Source organism: Urocitellus parryii, chromosome 7 (genome assembly GCF_045843805.1).
Source record: "Urocitellus parryii isolate mUroPar1 chromosome 7, mUroPar1.hap1, whole genome shotgun sequence".
Lineage (NCBI taxonomy): Eukaryota > Metazoa > Chordata > Mammalia > Rodentia > Sciuridae > Urocitellus > Urocitellus parryii.
Genome location: NC_135537.1, coordinates 47,080,555 through 47,102,577, shown reverse-complemented (window position 1 = coordinate 47,102,577; position 22,023 = coordinate 47,080,555).

The following is a 22,023-nucleotide window of genomic DNA, read 5'->3' as shown; positions in this document are numbered from 1 at the left end:
TCATACATATATTAAATAGATAAAAATTCACAAAATTGAAGGAAATGAAAAATTGAAGAAAATAATAAAGGGACACATATATTGAGGTCATAAAGACTCCCCTTTTCTGAAAGTCCTGAGCCAAAATTCTAGCTTAGTTCCAAGTTGTTATTCCAGACTTATAAAAATCCTTCCAGAAAATGAAAATCCTGCCAACATATTTTATGTAGTTGGATTAAGCTTGATTTTTAAACTAGTTAAGGATAGCACAAGAAAAGATGCCCACATTACTTACAAACATGGATGTGAAAGTCCTTAATAAAATATCAGCTAACAAAATTCAAGTGTATCAAAAATAATTTATCGTGAAAAATACTTTATGTATGCATGCACATCTTTTAAAATATTAAAACCATAAGAACTGAATTTGCCCATTAATTGACTAAAGTTAAATAAACCATAGTAATTTTAGTTGCAAAAATATTGATAAATTATATTATTATGCCCACATGACACAAGTGAAACTTAGAAAAATTTTAAGATGTTATATGCAGAATTTTATTAGCAAACACATTTTTTATTTTTAATGTTTTTATTGGTGCCGTATCGTTGTGTATAGTGATGGGATTTGTTGCTATATATTCGTTCATGCACACAATGTAGCAATATAATTTGGCTAATACGGCTCTCCAGCATTTTCTCCTTCCCTTCCTGTGTCCCACCCCTTGTTTCCTTTCCTCTATTGATCTCCCTTTGATTTTTTAGAAGATCCACCCCCACCTTTGTTTTCCTTTTTACTCTTTAGTTTCTGCATATGAGAGAAAACATATGATCCTAACCTTCTCAGTTGGACATATTTCACTTAACATGATGGTCTCTAGTTCCACCATTTTCCCACAAATACCATCATTTAATTTTTCTTTATGGTTGTCTAAGAATCCATATATATATTGTTCCATACTTTGGCATTTGTGAATTATGCTGCTATAAACGTGGGTATTCATATATCACTGTAGTAAGATGCCTTTAATTCTTTGGGTAAAAATACTGAGAAATGGTGGAGCTGGGTCATATGGTGGTTCCATGCCTTGTCTTTTGGGAGACTCCATACTGATTTCCATAGTGGCTGTACTAATTTACAGTCTCAACAACAGGGGAAAAGAGTTTCTCTTTCTCCACATCCTCTCTAGCATTTATTATTATTTGTATTTTTGATGACTGCCATTCTAACTGGTGTGAGATGAAATCTCAGTGTAATTTTGATTTGCATTTCCCTAATTGCTAATGATGTTGAACATTTTTTCCATCTATTCGTTGGCCATCTGTATTTCTTCTTTTGAGAAGTGTCATTAGTTCATTTGCCTATTTATTGATTGGGTTATTTGATTTTTTGGTGTAAAATTCTTTGAGCTCTTTTTATATATTCTAGGTTATTAATCCTCTGTCAGAAGAGTAGCTGGCAAGTTTCTCTCATTCTGCGGGGTCTCTCTTCACATTTATAATTGTTTCCTTTGCTGTACAGGAGGTTTTTAATTTGATGCTGTCTCATTAATTAATTCTTGGCATTATTTCCTGAGCTTTAGGGATCCTATTGAGAAAGTCACTGCCTGTGTCAATATGTTGGAATGTTGACCCTGTGTTTTCTTCTGTGAATTGCATAGTTTCTGGTCTAATTTCTAGGTCTTTGACTCATTTTGAGTTGATTTTTGAGAAAGATGAGAGAGAAGGATCTATTTTCATTCTTTTGCATCTGTATAACCAGTTGTCCCAGCACCATTTGTTAAAAAGGTTGTCTGTCTTTTCTTCAATGCATGTTTTTGGCACCTTTGTCAAGGATCAGATGTCTGTTATCTGTGTGGGTTTGTCCCTATGTCTTTTATTCTGTACATTAGTCTATATGTCTGTTTTTATGACAGTACCATGCAGTATTTTTTTAAACTATAGTTCTGTAGTATAATTTGAAGCCAGGTATTGTGATACCTCCAGTATTGCTTTTTGTGACTTAAAATTGCTTTGGCTCTTCTGGGTCTTTTATTTTTCCAAATGAATTTTAGGACTGTTTTTTCTAGTTCTGTGAAGAATTCATTGGTATTTTGATGGGGATTGCATTGAATCTGCACATCACTTTTGAGAGTATGGCCATTTTAACAATATTAATTCTGCCTACCCATGAATGTGGGAGACATTTCCATTCAGTTTTTTTTTCTTCAATGTTTTATAGATATCATTGTAGAGGTATTCTACCTCCTTTGTTAGATTTATTCATAATTTTTTTTGAGGCTATTGTGAATGGAATTATTTTCCTGATTTCTTTCTCAGAATATTTGTTGTTGATATATAAGAAAGCGATTGATTTTTATATGTTTATTTGTAACCTGCTACTTTATCAAACTTATTAGCTCTAACAACCTTTTGATGAAGATTTTTTGATTTTCTCAGTATATAATCATAACATTTGCAAACACTGATACTTTGACTTCTTCCTTTTTAATTTTTATCCCTTTTATTTCCTTCTCTTGCCTAATTGCTCTGGCTAGAATTTCTAGCACTATATTAAATAGGTGTGGTAAGAGTGGATATCCTTGTCTTGTCTCATATTTTAAAGGAAACGCTTTCATTGTTTTCTCTTTTTATATACTATGAGGTTGGCTTTGAGATCTCATATGTAGCATTTATGATGGTCTAGATTCTTTCTATCTCTAGTTTCTTCAGTTTTTTAAAAAATAATGAATGGGTGTTGAATTTTATCAAAGGCCTTCTCTGCATGTACTAAGATTACTAAGTGATTTTTGTCCTTAATTCTGTTAATGCGATGAATCACATTTATTGATTTGTGTATATTAAACTATCCTTGCAACCTCTTCTTAATATGTTGTTGAATATTATGTGTTTTTTAATTTTAATTTTATTTTATTAAGTATTTTTGCATCTAAGTTTGGGCTATTGGTCTGCAGTTTTTTTTCCTTGATGTATCATTGTCTGGTTTGCTATGACTATGATACTGACTTCATGAAATGAATTTCGAACTATGCATCCATTTCTATTTAATGGAATGACTTGAAGGGTATTGGCAATAGTTCTTTGAAAATTTGATAGAATTCAACTGAGAATCCATCTGGTCCTGGGCTTTTCTTTGTTGGAAGGCTTTTTATTAGTACTTGTATATCATTACAAGTAATTGATCTGTTTAGGTTTTCTGTGTCCTTTTGATTTCAGTTTTGGCAGAGCATATTTGTCTAGAAATGTATCCATTTATTCTAGGTTTTTAGCAGTCATACATAATTAATGAAAAAAAACCAGACATTCTTTTTAAGATATGGGATAAAACAGGAATTGCTACTCTCTCTGTCACTGTTTTGGCAATACTTGATATTCCGAAAATGCCATTAAGTAAAAAAAAATTAAAGAGTTATAAGGATTAGCAGGAAAGGGATGTATGTGTCATTATTTGCAGATCCTGTGATTAGGTGCTACATTAGCTTTCTAGGTATGGCCTAACTAATTACCACAAACTGTGTGACTTAAAACAATAGGCATTGATGCTATCATAGCCCATGAGATCAATGTCCAAACCATTGTCCCAGATCAAGGTGTTAGCAGGTTGGGCTTCTATAGGAGGCCTCAAGGGAGGACCTTTTCCATACTTCTTTCTGAGCTTTAGGTGACTGCCGAAGTCCTCCCCATTCCTTGGCTGACAGACACATCATTCCCATCTATGCCTTCATTATCACAGAAACTATTTCTTCATCACTGTTTTTTTTTTTTTTTGGCCTTCTTATAAGAATGCAAGTCATTAGATTGAGGACCCACCTCAATCCAGTATGACCTTGTTTTCACTAATAATATCAATAAATTCCAAAGGGACATCTTATGTTGATCCTTGTTACTGATTACAATTGAGTCAACTAGAAATTAATTTTTAAAAAGTTAAGCAAAAAGACAACTGTTTTGAAATTTTTGAAATGTGCTTTGCCAAAATACTCTTAGATAAGCGACAGACAGTAGTTACTAAGTACAATTCCAAAAAAATCATGTTAGCTCTAATGCTATATGGCCAAAGCTAAGTTTGTATTAAGATCCCAGTCATAAATGATTGTAATGTTGTATAAGAAAGAATAGAAAAAAGTGGAGATTTCAAGACAATTATGAAAAATATATAAACAAAAAGCTAACAGGGATAAAAATAATGAATTGGAAAAAAGAAAGACAAAATGTAGACTTTTTTATTTTTTATTTGTTCTTTTTAGCTATACATGACAACAGAATGTATTTTGACATATCACACATACATGGAGTATAACTTCCCATTTTTATGGTTATACATGATGTGTTATTACACTGGTCATGTATTCATATATGAATAAGGGAAAGTTATGTCCAATTAATTCCCATACCCACTCCCTTCCTCTCATTCCCCAACCCCATTCAATCCAGTGAAACTCCAATCCTCTCTACCTAGCCTCTGCCTGCCTATTGTGAATCAGCAATTTGCATATCAGAGAGAACATTTGGCCTTTGGTTTTGGGGGACTGGTTTATTTCACTTAGCATGATTGTCTCCAGTTTCATACATTTACCAGCAAATGCCAAAATTTCATTCTTCTTTATGGTTGAATAATATTCCATTGTGTATATATACCACAATTTATTTATCCATTCATCTATTGAAGGGCACCTAGGTTGGTTCCATAGCTTAGCTGTTGTGAATTGAGCTGCTGTGAATATTGATGCTGATTTTAAGTCTTTTGGGTGTATTCTGAGGAGTGGGATAACTAGGTCAAATGCTGGTTCCATTCCAAATTTTCTAAGAAATCTCCATACTGCTAAAACATAGCCTTTTTAGATAACCCACAAGATACTTCATTTTTCATTATGACCAGAAACACACAACATAAAAAAATTAATATTTTAACCATTTTAAGTGTATAGTATATAGTAATGTTCACTGATATGCATTGTTGTATTACATACAGCTGTTTAGAAATGTTTCATCTTGCAAATCTGAATCTCTAGATTAATTGACTAGCAACTCCTCTCCTCCTTTCACCTAGTACCTGTCAGCTACCATTCTACTCTGATTCTGAATTCAACTGCTTCTGACACTTTATATCAATGGGTCAAGCAGTCTTTGTTTTTCTATCACTGACTTGCTTAACTTACTTTAATGAGCTCAAAGTTCATCTATGTTATACACATTATAAGATTTTTGTTTTTAAGGATGCATAACATTTCACTCTATGTATGACATTTCTTTACCCATTTGCCCGTTGATAGGCATTCAGGCTATTTCTACCTCTTGGTTATTGAGAAATAATGCTGCAATAAACCCTGGAATTAAACTATCTTTATCAGATGTTGATTTCAATTCTTTTGAAGAAATATTAAGAAATAAGAATGTTCAGCCATATTATGCTTCTGTTTTTAATTTTTTTCAGGAACCACTGTACTATTTTCCATATCACTATACCATTTCACTTTACTACCAACAGTTCACAAGAGTTTAAATTTCTCTATACCTTTGTAACTTTTGTTATTGTTATTTTTTGATAACATCTTTTCTAACAGTTGCTATGTAATATCCCATTGTGGTTTGACTTGTATTTCCCTGTTCATTAGTGATGATCATATTTTAATGTCTTTATTGGCTATTTTCATTGGAGATATATTTATGAAAGCCTTTACCTTTTGGGGGGCATCATTATTTTTATTTTTGCTATTGATTTGTTGGAGTTTAAAAAAATATGGTCAGTATGTAAACTTCTTCTAACACATGTGGTTTTCAAATATTTTCCCCCATTTCGTATCTTACTACTGGGTATGTATTAAAGAAATTGAAATCCAAATGTCAAAGAGACATCTGCATTTTCATGTTTTTTGCAGCAGTACTCAGAATAGCCTATGGAATCAACTAGGAATCCACAGGTGAATGAATGGATAAAAGAAAATGTATTATAAATACATAATTATGGGTTTGAATATTCCCAACACATATCATGTGTGTCATAGAATTGGCATATTTCTCACCTCAGAATAATCTGTTTTAGATGATAGATTTGCTAATACCCTTTATTTAGGCATTATATACTATATACATGTATTAAAATGTCATATTGTATCACATAATTATGTTAAATTACTGTGTCAATTAAAAATAAAAATATATTAAAATAAGCACATATGAGTCGAATGAAGGAAGGAAAGAAAAAAAATGGAGAAAGAGGAGAAGCATATCATAGAGGGGTAGGAAAAGGCAGGGTTCAAGTTCAATTCTAGATCTTCCAACTGCAAAGATTGCTCTCTCCAGCATGCTATTTGTTTTCCAGTCCAAATAACAAGATTTGCAGGTCTGCACATGCCTTTTGGGGAGTGGGTGAGGATGGAGTAAGAAAGACTAATTACTTTCTGTATGTCTAATAGTATCACATGTATATAGTTCATTATTGACTTTAGTTTTGTAAGGGAACATTTTCTAACCTCAATCTAAAAGTCTAAGATTACATCTTACCTGAAATCTTTAATATTCAATCAATCTAATAGATTGGGTGATGCAACAAATTGTTGTCTGTGCTTGTTAATTCTAAAAAAATATTTATTAGTGATTCCAGCCAGATTAGTCATCTTATACTTCAACATAGTCAATTAGCTCTTCTTTCTCTCATTAACGAAGTCATTCAACAATATGCTCTTGCTAAATGACAGGGAAATACTGGGCGCTGTGGAAATCACAGGGGACAAATCAGATCAAGTTTCACCATTTAAGGAATTAACACTGGGGCTTAAGGGAAAGTCAGATGATAAATTAAAAATATGATGTATTATTAGATGATGGTAAGTGGTACGGGGAAAATAGAGCTGAGAGAGGAAGAGAGAGTATAATTGGGCAATATCTACTGCAGCATAGATGGTATGGCCTGAAGACTTCTCTTCAGGTAACACTTGAACCAAGACCTGAGCAAAGAGAAGGAGCGAACTCTGTGGCTCTCTTCATAGAGGAGAAATGGCAACTGCAGTTGAGAGTGTGCTCGGTGTATCTGAGGATCTGCAAGAAAGCCAGGTAACTGTGATGAAATAAGCAAAGAACAGTGGTAGAAGAAAAATAGGGGCCAGGTCAGGAGTGAATGCCAGGGCAGGTAACAGCTTTGAGTCTTTCAACATACCGGTCATACCAGTTTTCCCTCTCTAATGGATGATTGCTGTTGACATACAGATATCTTCCACTTGAACAAACAACTCTTCTCTGACCTTCTGCTTTCTTTTCAGCTCCCTTATTTTTCAGTTCCCACTTAGCACAGCATTTGTTGAACACCTTTGTCACCATCTCCATGAGTACAGCAGGGAGGGGTTAAGCCACCATATGTCTCAGCCAGCTGGACTGCAGCTGGTCATCCTGCTCCGTTCTTGCCGATTCTATGGCCTCACAACCACCCAGCCTACTCTCCACAAAGCAGCCACATTAATGGTATGAGTTTTCTCTTCCTGCTCTAACAAGTCACTACAAACTTAGTAGCTTAGAAAACACAAGTCTATTATCTTATAGCTTCACAGTTTAGAAGTTGAATGTAGATCTTATTGGACTAAAATCAAGACAATGATAGCAGGGTTGTGTTTTTCTCTGGTGGTTCTAAGGGAGAAGAATAAATTTGTTTGCATCTTCTAGATTCTAGCGGCTGTCTGCATTCCTTGGCTCATCGCCCCCTTCTTTTTTCTTCAAGACTAGCAATGGTGGGTGGAATTCTTATATCAAGTCACTTTGATCTCCTCTTCTGCCTCCTCTTCCAATTTTAATTGTTATATTAGACATAACTGCATAATCAAGGATAATCTACTGATTTTAAAATAAACTGATTAGCAATGTTATCATGGAGGAAGACATATTCACTGGATTAGGGCACGGGCATCTTTGGTGACCATATTCTGCCTATCCCATTAATTCTTTAAAATGTAATTCAGATTGTATTGCTTCCCCCTCAAGGCTTATAAACTTCAAAAACTTTAACGATGATCTAGAAGGTTCTGCATGATCTGGCCTCCCTGGGATAAGTTGAGGGAGGCATCTGGTGGGAAAAGTTTAAGGAGCCATTACTCTTAGGGTTGGACAGCAGATTCCCCTCCCTATCCCAGATCCAGCCCTGTGAGACTGTTCCTGATCTCATTTTCTACTCCTTCCCGGTGAGTTCGCTCAGTTCTATCCACTGTAGCCAGCATGTTGATTACCAAGCAGCCAGGCATACCCAGCACACTCCTGATTTTGAAATTCTTATTGCTTCAGGGCACTGTGACATCTTCCCCTAGATATCTGCGTGATGTAATTCCTTTTTTCATTTAAATCTATGTCAAATGTCACTTTCTCTCAAGCCTTCCTGATGATTCTATTTGAAGTAGCAGTGTTGATCAAATTTTATATTTTTACCCTGTTGGATTTTTTTTTCCTCACAGGGCTTATTGCTCTTGCCATGCTATTACATCTATTTGTTTTCTTTTTTTTTCCCTAGTAGAATGAAAGCACATGAATTCAAGGTCTTTGAATTTAATACTATTTTATTACAAGGGTCTAGAACTGTGTCTGGTATATAGAAGATGCTCACTAAATATTTATTAGATGAAAGTAAAGACATGCCAAATTTGTATGAATGACAGTAGAAATATTTTTCAAGCATTTTCCATGAGCCTAGCACTGTTTTAACAACTGTAACTATACATTAACTTGTTTCAACCTTACAGTGTCTGCAGATAAGATGGAAGAATGGAAAGGCCAAGTAACTTGCCAAACTCACACAATCAGTAAGTTAGGCAGAAAATGTGACTCTTGGAGCCAACACTTTTCCATGTGTAATCTCAGATTGCAACTTTATTTTTTATTATTATTACTGTAGGATGTTAAAAATGAATTCACTACAGTATGTGATTAATTTTTAAAATTTGGCAGCTTCTCTAGACAGGGTAACAAATTATTTATTTTTATGAACTTAACATCTTTGAAAGTTTTATTAGGAGTTCTTGGGTAAAATTATGGAGGAGAGAAAGTTTACTGAGCATTTATTAATCTGTGGAGGTCATGTTGCTAAATATTTTTTTTTTGTTCAGGTATATTCACTAGAAATATACTTTGAGTGTGACTACTTTCCCCCAATAAGTCCAGAGAGAGATAAAAGTATGGAGCCACCTGTGAGTGTCAACTTCATAAGTGTCACAGGATGAGAAATATGACAAGGGCTAATTTTATAAATCCCTACAAATATGAGATGGGGTTATTCTTAATAACGGAGAGTGTTGAATTTAAAGAGAGATGTGGCAGATGGTCTGATGGAAACTCAGCACCATTTTCCCTCTCTGAGGTTTCTCCTGAATTCTTGATAATAACATTTTCCCCAAGTCTGTGCCAGCAGGGTTCTGGATTAGATTCCACCCAGGAGAGGCTCTTGTGCAAGATTTGGAAGGCAGAAGAGCAACAGAAGCCATTATTGCTCCTGCAAGCAGGTTCATGGGCTTCAACAGATGGGCATATGTGAAAGCCTGCCAGGAGTTTCCCAGCATCCTCTGGGCATCAACCACTTGGAGGCTTCAGGCATCTGAGCTCACTGGTGGCAGAGGCCTGACAGCCTGTATGCCCTCATGTCTTGAATACAGGTAGGGCTTTCCTTGACCTCTGCTGGCCCACCCTGCAACTGTTTTTCTAAGCCATTATCAAACTTTATTATTTTTTTTCTATGTGAACCATCTAGACTGGCTGCTGTTTCCTGAACTGAATTCTGATTGCCACACACACATTTTCTCAGGAAGATATGTGTTTTGATATGTGTTTTGTGATGTTTTCTTCCACAAGATATTAAAAATTTTTTTTTCAGAAAATGAACAAAGCAATGAGGATCAAATAGAACTTAAAAGTATATCATTTGGGTTTTTAAAATGGGTAAATCAAATCAATTATTTAATAATTAATACTCAATATTAATAGTTGTCACTTAATACTCTGTTGTTAGTTTCCAAAATAAAGTTGAGGGAGATTTCCTTGTCAAAGAAGCATTGGCAGACAATGCTTCAACACAGAGAAGTAGAAAAATACCCTTCAGAATTACTTGGATACAAATAATCTCTTCTTCAAAGGAGGACACATGTATCATCCTCGTGTTCGTCTGGCGACCCCACTTTCTGTTCTTTGTTAACTAAAACAACTTATCTTTGTATGAGCTTTCAATTCACAAAGCATGTTGTATACCTTGATATCCAAAACTCATCATTGGATGTCTCGAGATTTAAGCTCAATTCTTATATGTTTTCTATAATATCCTATGTTTTACCTTATTGTAGCATTTATGTGCTACATTTTTGTACTTCTTTCACTACCTCAAGATTTTAAACTTTTTGAAAACAGTAATCATGTCCTAACAATCACTGTTTGCCTGATGACTATCCTAGGGCCAAACTCCTACCAGATGGTCAGAAAGATGTATTTAATGGATGGATGTAAATGGCTGAAATGGAGTTGCTTTAAGGCATTTGGGACTCTGAAACCCTTGATATTTTATTATGTCATTTCTCATTTAAAATATAGTTATGATGCTGGAAGAATGGGTGAAATAATTGACCAAAACAAATAAATCCCACAACGTATTTTAAGTCAGCCACTTGCATAACCAATAAAGGGATAGGGTAGTTTTCTTTAAAATTTTTAACTTGTATTAACCCCAATATACCTTTTCATCCACACCTATCTTAACTCTCGAACATCAATGTTCCACACCATCCAACAACTATTAATCATGTGGAAATAAAAAACAAAAACTAATTTATGTTATGTGCCTCGGGAACTTGACAAATGCCGTTTTAAATGGTTTGTGTGAGAAATTCAGAGAAGCAGAGAAAAAGCAGTGGCAGATGGGGTGGTTTATTTTGAGCCAAATTTTAAGCAATCTTGCGTTGATGAAGAAGAGTTATTCATTCTGGAACACTACTATGAAAAATGAGCTACACTAGGATTGAGGAGACAAACATGTGTTAGCATGGCTTCTATCCTCAGGGAATTATTACCCTGTGGAACAGTCAGGCCTAGGTTACAAGAACTGTTGAATTCCAGAATCAGCAAATGATGGAACTTGATCCTAGGATGCTCTTCATCCTAGGATGGTGTTGGAAAACGATTCCCTTGACACCAACCTAACAGGAACAGAATTGAGGAAAAGGAAGGACTTGGGTTCCTTCTACCAATTGTCTGCTTCCAAGAGTAAAGCACAACTTGCTCCAGAGGTCATTGCGTCATTGCTATTAGAGTTGGCTCAACCTGTTCCAAGCACAGAAAAATTTGTTATTAAATTCATCTGCCCAACTATTTCTTAAAGTAAAGATAAATAAATGTAAGTCTTTTGTCTTTCTTATTATAGGTTAAAATGGATGAACATAAAAATATACATTTTTATTTGAATGTATGATGTGTAGGATACTATCCAAGAATAGGCACTGGAGTGAGTGGTAAATATGGCTAAAGGTGAACTTGGATTTAGGAATAGTGTTTCTTCATGAATGCAAAGCAATTTCATATTTCTGTTTCGTACTTCATTGAATTCATGCAGGTGTGTATGTTACTATTATATATTTTGCCTTGTATATCTGTAGTTTAGGAATTTTAAAAAATTAAATATCATTTTAATTATACCAGCCAAAAAATTTTGCCTGATTTAATCCACTAATTTTTTTCCCAAAGGAGAGTGACTTTTTATTTTGGTAGATGTTTCTTACCACATAAATCATACATTCATCAAGAATTGCTGTGATTACCTAACAGAGAAGAAAAAAAACCCATCTTGCCCTAAATTAAAAATAAGACATCTACTTTAATTATAAAATGGGAATGATTACTACTACTTACTGATTACTTAAATATTCATGAGAGTGTCCAAATTTAGATGGCTGTATATGCAAAGATAAGGGTATGTTTATATTTCTTATAAGGAGATGGAGTTAATCCTTATCCCCTCATAGAGCTCTTGGAGAGCTGTGGAAGATGCCTTTGTTGATTTCTGTGCATTTAAAAGGTGTAGCAGTGAGAGAGTTTCACTCCAAGTCAAATGAAGTGACTCATGATGATTTTGCCTTGGATGCATGGAAATAATTCATTCTCTTATTCCCCTGGATTACATATGACACTTCAAATATTGAAAATATAATGTATGAAAATTGAAACATCCATTTAGGCTTTAAAAAATCTCCACATAGAGGAGATTGCAACATTGCTAGATGCCTAGGAAAATTATTGGAATGTCTAGAAAATATTGGAAAGAAAGGCAAAAAGATGTTCCCTACCTTAATTCCCTTGATTGATTTTTGTTCCAATGCCTAAATGTGAGAGCTGGACTGGATTCTAGGGATAATCAAACCCAGGTCATAATTTTATAAGTAATAATTTGGAGGTTCAGTGGAGTGAAATGGTGTGTGATAACAACAACAACAACAAAAGCAAAAACCAGATTGGTAGCAGAAATGAATCTAAAGCTAGGCTTCCCAAGTCCTAATTGAAGTCATTTCTAATATTTTGCAATCATTGGACTTTCTCAGACTTTAGACATGTTTCAATTTTCATGCCTAGCTTTTTTTCTAATTATTGGTTCTTTTTAGTTATATATGACAGTGAATCTCTTTGTGACATAATTATACAAACATAGAATATATCATATTCTATTTAGGACCCCGTTCTTATGAATGCACATGAAGGTGGGATTCACTGTGGTGTACGCATGTAAGAACACAGGTGAATTATTTTGGATTCATTTCACTGCATTCATTTTCCTGTCCCCTCTCCCTGCCCTTCATTCCCCTTTGGCTAATCTACTGAATATCATTCTTTTCCTCTACCCCCCTTGTTGGGGGGTAGCTTGTTGAGGATTAGCTTCCACATAATAGCAAAATCACTTGACTTTTGACTTTTGGGGATTGGCTTATTTCGCTTAGAATGATAGTCTCCAAATCCATGCATTTACTTGATCTTCTTTATGTCTGAGTAATACTTCATTGTGTAGGTATACCACATTTTCTTTATCCATTCATCTGTTGAAGGGCACCTAGGTTGGTTTTGTAGCATAGCTATTGTGAACTGAGCTGCTATGAACAAGTAACAATAAATGTTGGCAAGGATATGAGGAAAAAGGTACACTCATCCATTGCCAGTGATACTGCAAGCTGGTGTAACCACTCTGGAAAGTGGTAGGGAAATTCCTTAGAAAACTAGGAATAGAACTACCATTTGACCCAACTATTCTATTCCTTGATATATATCCTGAGGATTTAAAATCAGAATATACAGTGACTCAGCCATATTAATCCTAGCTTTTCCCCATGCAAGGTTTTATCAACTGTGAGGGGGTGTTTCTGCTCACAGAACCGATTCTGGTGATCTTTTTTCCAAACCCCTCCCCTGCTACACACACTCTGTGTGGGTTTATTCCTCTTTCCCTGGGAAAAACTTGCCACTACCACAATCTTCCAGAGAGATTGCCACTTACTTCATTGCCTAATAAGAGACAGGTGGGTGAGAAAGAGGGGGTGACTCATCCTTTCATAGCCTTATTTTGCTTAATATTTTTATACATATTACTATTATTTCCTCTGCTAGACTTTATGCAGCTGAAGAGAAAGAATCATGACATTTCTTCCTGTTTATTTGGCAGTAAAGAACACTGTAGTAAGTATAAATGCATTTTGATTGAGTAGAACCTTCAGGCAGAAGACATAAGTCTGACACAAATAAACTCCATCACATTCTGTGGCCTGAGCAAATCATGAAGCAAAGGATACATGTCCATTAATTTATCTCCAGCTGATAAAATTTGTTCACAAGCAGAGACAAGCCAATACAAAACAATTTTCACAATTTTAAATTTCTTTGTTTTCACCAATTATTTCTTATTCTATTAATAAAAATCCTGCTGGATCCTTTATTTATTTATTTATTTTGGTATGTAATTCTTATCTGCATAATGTCATTCTGGTTTTCTGAAGAAGTACAATTTGAGAAATTATTCATCAGAATATCCTAGAGGAGTGAACATGGTATTTGGGCCATTGAAAAAAATTCTTCAAATAAAAAATGATCTGGCTATATGCTGACAAAAATCCACCTTAGGGAGATATTTCTGCTCAAGAGAGTTTCATTTTTGAAAGGAAAGTGTGAGGAATGCAAATCATTTTTTTAAATGCTTCTATTTGCTTCTGGGAGAGACTATAGAACTTTGGAATCAGAGCTTAAAATAATTTATCAGTCTTCCTTGCAGGTATATGATTTTTCTTTGCTTGTATCAGTGATAGTTACCTAAATATGACACACACCTCAAAAATCTTTATGGTAACAAATAAAAAACAACAGTTACTTGAGGGAAAATAAAGTGTCTTTAACGGAAATAATGATGTTTTCCTGCCACTGATCATTACACCTCTTTGAAAATATTTACAAATATACTCATTTCAATGCTATCAACATATGAAAGCTAAATATGGATTTATTTCCCAGAAAAAATATAATTTCCTAAAGGATTTAGCAAATGAGTCACAAAAATGATAATAGAGTACCCTCATGAATAATAGTTATCTATAAATGGTAAATAAAATAAAAATAATATCCTTCAATTTTTGTTTTTATAGGAAAAATTGGACATTTATTGGTACAACAGAATAAAATTTATTGTTGTAATTGATCACAGTACACGGCCTTGGCTTGCTTGCATTGTCAGAAACAGGTGGGGGACATGGTATTTGGAAACACTGATGGAAGATGACAAAGGGTAAAAAAAAAAATGTGGGACGGGAGTGGTGGTGCTTACCTGCAATCCCTTAGGAAGGCTAAGGCAAGAAGATCCCAAGTTCAAAGTTAGCCTCAGCAACTTAGTGAGGCCCTAAGAAACTTAAGTGAGACCCTAAAAAGTGCTGTGGATATGGCTTAGTGGTTAAGTGCCCAGGGTTTAATCCCAGTACTAAAAACAAAAAAGTGAAACAAAAAGTATTAGGGATTTGACCTGTATTCCCTAATGACTTTTGAGAGACATGAATAAAGACTGAGATCTTGCTTTATTAATTAATATCTGCCTGCTTGGATTGTAGTTTTAATATAATACTGCTCCTGAATTGAACTACCTGGGCAATTGCTCAAATAGGTTTAATGAGGCTTGTGACTAGGAGACCAAATATGGGTAACTTGAGCTTTTGGGGAGCAGGAGAATTTCTACTTACTACCTATCATCTACTTGCCTGTCCACAGCTAAGTGTCTGGATGTGGGAGCTGCATTTAGGGAAATAAATTCATGCAAGGAACAAATCTTTCTTCTGCCAGGAGATCCCTGAGGCTCCTCACTTCATGTTCACATGGCTAGTGAGTTCTACCATGGGCTCAAGACTTGTTACCATGGGTAGAAAAACATTTAGCAGGACTCTATAAGTTTATAATTAATTAATCAAAAATAATTAACAGCCTACTTTTTTATCTGATTGTCTAGATTTCAGGAGATGGGCTTCTATAAGTTAAATTACTTGATTAGGGAGCCTAACAAAACCCAACTCTTATTCTGTGTGTTTGAACTTGTGTGAGTAACCCAAGAATTGGACATTCTGGGTTGAGTGCTTCTTATCTTGTTCTTATAGCCATGAACTTGCAGGTGTTTTTCTTTAGCTTCAGTATTCAATACTTAATGAATACCTACTGAACATATCATATATATGTGTGTGTGTGTACACACACACACACACACACACACACAAATATACTTCTAGGATTACAACAGAGGGGGGAAAACAAAAGGGAAAGGTCTTGTCTTCATGAAGAATTTATTCAAGGAGAAGAGAGAGATATTTAATAAAAACACAAAACCTAAATAAGATAGTCACAGACTGATAAATACAGCTTTTGTCCATTTGCTATGAGTTACATCTTAATAAAACCCAATGTATGTTGAAAATATTGTAAGTCCAAAATACATTGAATACAACTAGACTACCAAGTATTCTAGCTTATTGGTCTTTCATGATCACATGGCTGAGTGGGAGCTGTGGCTTGCTGCCCCTTGATAGCATCCTAAGACTATCCCACTGTAAGTTGCTAGCCTGGGAAAAGGCCAAAATTTAAAATTTGAGGTGTAATTTCCAATCAATGTGTCTGGATTTTGTATCATCATGATGTGAAAATTGAAGCTGAACTGTAATAAATTGATGTCTGTCCTTATACTGTACACAATAAACTAGATGATTAGATAAACAGGAGGGGTCATCATAGGTCAAGAAATACATTTCTGGAAAGACATTTGCAAACAATGAGAAAGACTCATTTTGGGGAAAATCTGGCTGGAAAGCATTTAGGCAGAGAGAACAGCCAGTACTAAATTCTAGAGACTGAGGTGTGAGAATTCAAATTTGCTAGGATGGTTCCTAGCTTAAAAAGATCTACTTTGTCAACTCTGCCTTCATTCTCTTTTATTCCACTTCTTTGGAAAACTTTACCTACCCTCTCTAAGACTCAGTTCCCAATCTTCACAGCAAAATAATTATATATACATATGATGTTGTTATATAAACTATATGAGATAATGAAATACACAGTCTCTAATATCTAATAGGTGTTTGGTAAATTCTCACTCTTAACATCATCATCATCATTGTTATTAAGAAAATAAAAACATAAAGTAAAAGGGATGAAAAGTTTCCAGAGTTTTGTTTATGCCTTTTGGATTTTTTATCCAGCTTTTAGAATGGTTTAGGTTACAGTGGAATGATGTTACAGCTATGGAGCTAGGAAAACATCTTGGACACAGTGTTATACCTGTTGGCTAGGACAGTCTCTGTTTACTGCTGTTACTGTACTCTTTGAAGTGATTTTAGAAATGGCTGCCTAAGAGGGAGACACTTTTATCTCAATCCTCCTGCTATCCAATCCATCTGCAATGAAGGAACAAATTGCTCTCTATCAATGGGTTGGGTAATGGAGTTCAAGATTTGTAACCATTGATGCAGAAAACTTAGAAGTTCCCTGTTAATTTAGCATTAATTAATTTAAGTAATTAATTGGCAGTGTTTTTAATCTGATAGTTTAGACTGTAGTCACTGAACTTTAGGATAGACTTTATACTTGTCGTGCTGACCTGAATATTTTCATTAACTTCAAAAACAACTCCCTTTTCAAATAAGCTTCATTTGAGTGTGTGGTTAGATAAGCTGGGGTTTTTTCAACTGTGAAGTATTCTGCTTGTGAGACCCACTTCTTTATTATTAAGAACTGCTTTGTAAGAAAACAAAAATGTACCAAGCTTATACTAAAATTACATATGCAACGCCTGCCTTACCTACATATACTACTTTCATTATCTTTATCCTTTACTTTGAATAAGTCAGCTTCTCCTGAATAAGTTATGATTCTCCTGAAGAGAGTGATATTAAGTGGTACCATGTAGGGCAAACATGTTTAAAAGAGAATGTTCCTGAAGAGAGGCAAGATTCACTTAATGGCTATTAGAAGCATTGACTTCATCTGACCAAGCTTCAGTCTTTTGACAAAGGCAAAGGCCCCAGCCTTATCATCTATAAATTTGGAATAATCAGAGTTTATCTAACTTGCAGAAATATTATAAGGATTAAATGCATGTGATAATGCATATAGCAAACACAAAACACCACTACCATCGCGGAGAGAAACTATGGAAGTAAACATTCTAATATTTTAGTATCTTCAATGACACTTTTCTTTTTCCTGCTCTTTGCACTGGGCACACTAATCCTGCACGGGTCCACTTTTTCCCTTCTGTTGTCATTCCCAGTATCCCTCTTACTAAGGCTTTTACAGTTGCCTTCCATACCAGGTTTTTTCTTTTTCTTTGTGGTATAATCATTTGCCACTTATCATTAATATAAGTGGATCTTATTATCATAACTGCTAATAGGACTTGCAAAAGTAAAATAAGTAGCATTAATAATGAGTTGCCAAGAATAACTATGACTTGTGGGAAAGAATGCTATAGTAAAATAAGTCAAATATGTTATACTAACATGCTAAGTGAGGGATATGGAATGAATGATTTTCTGTGTAAGTCTATATGTAAAATTGTTTATTATTATTAAAAATTACTTTTCTGACTAAAGGCATCAATGTTAAGGACATGTCCCCGTAGAGTTCTTTAGATGGGTGGTAGGCCTCTTATAGAGACATAAACTGAGAAGATAACTTGGGATCCAAAGCGAGGCAGTACAGCATGGTAAGAAACAGACATTGGGATAGGGAGGGTTGGAATTCAAATCCCCTGTTCCACCATTATTAGCACAACGTCCTTGGAGGAATTCTTAACTTCTGAATGTCGATTCTTTCCTGAAGATTTTTTTTTTCCTACAAAAGATCTCCTAAAACTTCCTACTCATTTCTTCACAGAACTATTTTAAGTATTATATAACACATGCAAATTCACAAATATGCTCCTTGGGCAAGAGGGGATTCAATAAGCTCTAGTGATTACCACAGCAACAGCACTGATAGGAAGAATAACCAGTTAAAATTTGACATTTTCTGGGATATGGGGATATTAACTCATTTTGTCCCATCATCCTACATATAGGGCCTCTTCAAAAATCTATAAAAATTCATAGGACACTTGTAAAATTGCTCAATTTGAGTTTTATAGGTGTCTTATCTATAGGACAATGAGGTATAATGAGTTAAAACATTGATGTGGAATGATGTTTTTTAAATCATTAAACAAAATCCTTCTTTGCAGCATAAATCATCTCTGTGTGAGAAGTAATATGTCACATTTCTGGATTATGAGCAAAATCCATGGAAATGGAACTTGATGAAAACACCCTATTGAAACTACAACTGGAACTCTCCTTACCTTCTCTTTCTTAAATACTTAGCTATTTCAGTGACTCCACCAACGTGGGTCATCCATGCATTCATGCACTGTATGAACTCTGGGAGCTGGATGGGGACATGTGCGTTGACTTGTGTTTCTGTAAGCAACAGTGTTTCTCCATTTGATCCTCCCCTTTTTCCCCTAGTGATTCTCCAGTCTGCTGCATTAGGTCCTTTACCTTCTAGATTTTATTTGTTTAGTTAAAATGACCTCCCATTGCTGGAGATGGAAGACAGGGAGGAGTGAGGATGGAATATTGACATCCTCCCTATCCCTCTCTTCCTGCAAGGACACTGTGTGGGCTGTGGATGCCTTCCTTTATTTAGGAACAGAGCTCCTGTTGGTCTCATTTCTATAGTAACAGATCTCATGGAATTCACATAAAATCAGTTCTCATTTTGCCCTAAAGGATTAGGGAAGTTAATGGCTTTCTTCTGTTACGGGTGCATGGGTTCCCTTAAGTCTGCATCTACATTGTGAAATAGTCCCTTAGTATTTACATTCTCTGAACATGTCTTGTGTTTTCTGCCAAGACCTTGACTGATAACAGTGTTTGTGCATGTGTGTGTGTGTGTGCACTGCATGGAGGAAAAGGATGATTGCTTTTGTCAATATGTCACATTGCAAAGGATCTCAGTGAAGGAATGAGGAAGATGGGGGTGGAGAGGGAGGGAGAGTGAGGGAGAGACAGATAAACAGAAGGAAAAATCTGGATGTAAATCTTCAGGCCATTAGAAATATATTAATTTAGATGACTGAGATTCAATTAATAAGTGGTTTCTAAATAGTAGATTTTCTGTTAAAAGAATCATGGAAACAAAAATATTCTGTAATGCATTAAGTCCATACACTGTTACCAAAGACGGATTACAAAAACAGAAAGGAAAATATAAACCCAAATGAGGTAACCGTAATACTCTCTTGTCTGACTACATCACAACTGATGAGGGAAAGGGTATATTCTAGGGATACCCTTCTTGGAAGAACATTCTGAAAAAAATTATGTGAACAGAATCCAATTTTCTTCTTTTAGCATACTATAAAAGAAGACTGATTTACATAAAATATTTTTATTCCAGAATATAAAGATATTTTAGAAAATAGACTCAGTATAGAGTGTATAAATTCTGTACAGAATTTATTTTTTCTAAAGTCTAGATGTTTGGGGTGGGGAAATGGGACTGTCGTTTTGTCAAATCTTTAATAATCAGATTTCAGCTCTTTCTCTTGTGCCAAGTAAATGATCCCTAACCTTTAAATACTTTCATTTGAAATGTTTATTTTAAGTGACATTTTCTAAATTGTAAACCTTACTTAACAATCCTGGTAAAACTATGTAGTGATGAGTGATTGTGTTTTGATTTAATATTTTTTTTTTATTTTTGGTATTAGAAATTGAATCCAGGGGTGCTCGACCACTAAGCTACATCCCACCGCACTCCACCTTTTTTCATTTTTTAACCTAGGTATTAAATTGCCTAGGTTAGCCCCAAACTTGATATTCTCTTGCCTCATTTTCCAAGTAGCTGGAATTACAATTGTGTGCCACTATGCCTGAGTTGATTTAATCTTTTATTAAGGCTGATTTAGAGAAGGAGAAAAGATATTAAAAGGAGAGAGATATTTGTTACTAGACTGTTGCAGAGGATCTTTTTCTTTCTTTTTAAAATCAATATGAAGGTAAAAAATGTCACTTTAAACACCTCTAGCTCATTCTTAATAATCCACAAAGATTTAACCTCTGAATTCTTATTGAACAAATTGAGCTTCTATCAAATTTTGTTAGAAACGGATTCTTCAATGTGACACTTATTTTTCACAAAGCTCTTCTAGTCTTAGGGTGGAGGTTGGGAGTTGAAAGGAGTGGTTGCCAGAGTTGGAGTAGGTAAGAATTTGATAAGAAAGTTCACAATCACCCTAACTCTCCCCGTTATGATTTTGTAGACACAGATCACACCCTTTTTGGCTATCATTAGTCTAAATTGAAAGCACTCATTTTTTAAAAACAAAACATAAATTATATAGGGTGATTTTTATCATTCACTTGAAAATCTTAGTAGATCTTCTCTTTATCCACTTTACCAACACTACAGTTATGTTAGCTACTAGGCAGATACTTTCAGGGACATTTACCTATGCTTGTGGGAGGAAGAGAGGAGGTGAAGCTGCTGCCCCTTTAAATAACTGTTAACATTTCTTGAAAGATTTTGTTTGTTTCAGATAAGGCCTTCTGGAGAAACTTATGAGGAACAAGCTAAGATTGCTGAGTCATTTTGTCTCGCTTTTTTTGGGTGACTTAGAGTAAAGTTTGCTCATTATAATACTAAATTCTCCACCCAGTTTTTCTCTCCACCGTTTTTTTGGATATGAAATATATCAAGAATATATGCATCTCTGCACATGATGATGTCTTTCCAATATGTGGTGGTCAGCTTTACGTTGCTGTGACCAACATACCCAACAAGAACAACTTAAGGGGAGGAAAAGTTTATTTGGGTTCACAGTCTCAGAGGTTTAGTTCATGGTCTGCTGACTCCATTGCTCTGGGCCCAAGTAAGGCAGAATATCATGGTGGAAGGGCTGGTGAAGGGAAACTGCTCAATTCATGACAGCCAGGAAGTAGACAGAGCTACATTTGCCAGGAATGAAATATAAACCTTAAGGGCATGTCCCCAGTGACCCTTCTTTCTCCAGCCACACCCCACCTGCATATAGTCACTACCCAGTGCAGTAACCACTCATTAGGTTACAGCTCTTATAATCTAATCATTTCACTTCTGAGCATCATTGCATTGTCTCACACATGAACATTTTGGGGACACCTCATATTTGAACTATAACATTTTATGAGTATATATAAGTTTCCCCAATAAAAGCCCTTGTTTCTGTTTGGGAAGACACTTCTTTGAATGTAGCCATCATGTTCTCCTCACTTGCTGCAGGTAATAAAACTTACTTTACTATTTTATCTACTGGTTGTGCTTGTTATCTTTACACTCATCAAAGGGTGAACCTTCCTACCTGGATCACTTCACCGTGGCCCCTCTCCAGTATAGTTACTTAGTGTTATCAGTGTGATTATATATTTATTTTTAATTGTTAAAGTTTTAAAAAATATCTTTATTTCATTTATTTATTTTTTATGTGGTGCTGAGGATTGAACCCAGTGCCTCACA